This window comes from Bison bison, unplaced genomic scaffold (genome assembly GCF_000754665.1).
Source record: "Bison bison bison isolate TAMUID 2011002044 unplaced genomic scaffold, Bison_UMD1.0 scf7180017864302, whole genome shotgun sequence".
Lineage (NCBI taxonomy): Eukaryota > Metazoa > Chordata > Mammalia > Artiodactyla > Bovidae > Bison > Bison bison.
The window spans coordinates 2,910,986-2,914,364 of NW_011494874.1; the positions used below are offsets into that span (position 1 = coordinate 2,910,986).

The window sequence follows — 3,379 nt, forward strand, 5'->3', positions numbered from 1 at the left end:
CACTCAGTCGTGTCTGACTCTTTGCAAACTCATGGACTGTAGCTTGCCAGGTTCCTCTGTCCATAGGATTCTCCAGGCAAGAATACTGGAGTGGATTGCCATGCTCTTCTCCAGGGGATCTTCCCGACCCAGGGATCAAGCCCGGTTCTCCTGCATTGCAGGCAGATTCATTACCATCTGAGCCCCCTGGGAACCTACTCCTCCTTTGGGGGTTTCTGAAAATTCTCCCTGATTCTGCCTACCTGGACCTCAGTCCCCTCCCCTCTGAACCTGTTACATCTCTCCACTGAAGAGCAAAGCTTCCTGTCCCTCACTGCGTCCCCTAGGCTGGCCGGTGCTCCCCTGACACCCTCCACCCCGCCCGGCAGTTTCTGGGGCCACCATAGTTCCAGAAAGCACAGGGTTTCTGTGATCAGGACCCACAGGCGGCAGGGCGCTGTGGCCAACCTCAAACCGGAGGCCAGGTAACAAAGCACTGATTTTCACATAAACAACCTCCTCGAACCCGACAATAACCACGCCAGGCAGATGTGACTATTTTCAGATTACAGGTGAACAAACCCATCCAGGCCACACACACATAGGTGCTTAGATAGCTTTGAATGTCAGACCTTGATTCTTGGGACCAGTGTACGGGGCCCATCGAGACAGGTTAGCCAGCAGCCCCTGAGCAGACACTGCCGTTATGTACCCATTCTACAGAGACGGGACCAGGCTTGGGGTGGTTCAAGTAACCCCTCAGGGCCACTACACTGGCAAATGGTGCTGCCACCACCAGAACTCCAGCGGGTAAGATGACCATGCCCCCCGAGCCCCAGTGTGGGGAGACAAGAGAGAACGGAAGAAAGGAATCAAGGTCTGGGATCCAATCCCCACTCATTTGCTGGGTGACCAGGCGGCATCTCAGACCAGGCATGTACCTTACAGGCGAAGGCGGATGGTCACCAATGGTAAGGATAAAGACTTCTCAGGTCAAAGACCTCCCCTCCCCCAGAGTGAGGGCTCCTGAGACCCAGAGTGGGCAAGGGCGTGGCCAGAACACCTCTGCCACCGGGGACCTGCCAAACGCCACATTAGCAACGCCGCCTGGACCACCTTCTGCGTAACACAAGGAACCGAATTCAATACTCTGTGATAACATATAGGGGGAAAGAATATGAAAACAGACTATATATGTAACACCAAGTCACTTGGCTGTACAGAAGAAAATAACACAGTATCAACCATGTGCCAACAACATTTTTTAAAACTCACTTGGACCACAACACATAGGAGTACATTTTTTTAGCCCAAATAAAGTTTTATTCTAGATATAAACATTTCCAGAAACAGTCACAAGACAGCTATTTGCATCCAGAAGTTTCCCCAGGGTGAGCCCACACTTCAGACAGAGACCCTCAGGGTCTGCCCTGGAGAGTCTTTGCCAAGGAACACCCTCTTTCCTCTTACAGATGCATGCATAGTCAATGTGTCCATCGGCCAACAATCAATTCAGCTTTTCACATCCACTAAAACCCCGCTTGCCCATCAGTGACCATCTATTAAGCGCCTACTACACAGGCAGCAGGACCATCAGGGTCAGAGAAGCCTAAGTTTCAGAGTCAGGGTCAGGGGTCTGAGAACCCTGACCCTGACTCGAAACCCTAACCCTCACTGAGAACCCTGACCCTGACTCGAAACCCTAACCCTCACTGAGAACCCTGACTCTGAATTGAAACCCTAACCCTCACTGAGCCTCAGCTTTCTCCCCGCCCTCTGGAGACGGGGACCCAGGCCTGCCCTGCTCAGGAGGACAAGGCCCTGAAAACACTCCTCACCCCTGGGCACACAGGCCTGAGGACTGTCCAGGAGCAGACACCTACACACAGACTCACAGTCCCCTGGGAGGAGGGCCCTAGCCACCTGTCTCTACGTGGGGATCCCCTCGGGAGCTTCCAAAAAGTTCTCAAGGACACAGGGTGGCCACGTGTGGACACAGCCCACTGAGGCTGTGAAAGCCAGAGGCCAAATGAGGGGGCCAGGGAGGTTTCTGCAGGGGGAGGGGCCAGAGGAGACCCCCGACTCCAGCCCACCTGGAATGGAATCTGGGGGTGTTCTGCAGAACCCTGCTGTCCGCATGTGAGACAAGGGCCAAGAAAGGAATTCCATGGACTTGTGGAGACCCCTGGATCCACAATGACCCCAAGGGGAGGTCTCCTGAGCAGGAAGAGGGGCAATATCTAATTCGGCCAAGTTTCCAGGTCCCACGGAAGCTCCACGGGGGCACTGCTAGGCACGTGGTGGGGACAGGGACACATTGGGGCACATTTGGGCTGGCAGAGACCAGCCGCGGAACCGGGAGGGTTTGCTTTGACTGAGTTTGGGAGAGCACCCTCTGGCTTTTCATGGAAGACTGTTCAATCCTGGCTTGGACACAACTCGCTCGTCTGTTAAATGGGCCCGCATGCCAATTGAGCAGGAGCCTTTCCCCTAAAGGGCAGAAGAGGGCGTTTTAGTCCCTAAGATGTTACCCAGAAACCCCTCGTTGGGCTCTGTCTACACTGTCCTTGCTCCTCCCCACTAACAAATACCCTCGGGGGACTCACAAAAGTCACTCCACAGACCTGGCAGGAACAGTCACCTGCGCGTGACAAACAGCCATCCAGGGTGGGAGGGCGGGCAGAGGAAAGGAGCCTCCGAGGAAGGAGAGGAGCCATCACTCATTAACTGAGCCAATATTTACTCTGGACCTGCATCACTGAACACTCTCAGGCCACTTGACCTCTGTCTCACACGTCCCAGTGACTGTCGGAAATACAATCTTATTATAAGGTCAAGACCAACTTTTTATTCATTTAGAACTAGCAAAAGCTTCCCTGCTCCCTTCCAGACAGCACCCAACACATGATCACTTTCAGTGACAGCCAGCATTTAATGAACGCTGTTAGAGTTCACCCAACCTGAGCTCTCACAACAACCCTGTGAGGTAAGCTTTCCGGTGACCCACGGCTTAGAAAAAAGGAGACCAAAAGAAGACCGACGGTCAGAGCGCAGTGCCTTGACCGACGGTGCACGGTTAGTTACACATTAGCCAGATTCTCATTTCTAACACAGAACATCGACTCGTTCATTGGACAGCGAAAGTGCCACCAAGTGACATCTGAAATCAGAGTCCTGGTTTTCAAACAACATATATCATACAAAGGTCCGTAAGATACAGTAACTGGTTAACAGGTTAATCAGGAGCGGAGGACAGTCTCTTAGTCAAGGTTACAAACGATCGCTGCTTACACTGGGTTACAGTTGTGTTATTCGACCATCTAATCATCCATCCTTCCGACAGGAATGGAAGGCGACCCCTACCACTGGCCTGGTACTGTGTTAGGCACCCAGGCGGCTG

The 3,379-nt window shown here is 53.1% G+C and overlaps 1 protein-coding gene across 1 annotated transcript in view; it reads right to left on the bottom strand.

Moving 5' to 3' along the window:
* Positions 1-3,379, bottom strand: part of LOC104996958 — a 32,167-nt gene that overhangs the window by 584 nt on the left and 28,204 nt on the right. The window lies entirely within an intron of this gene.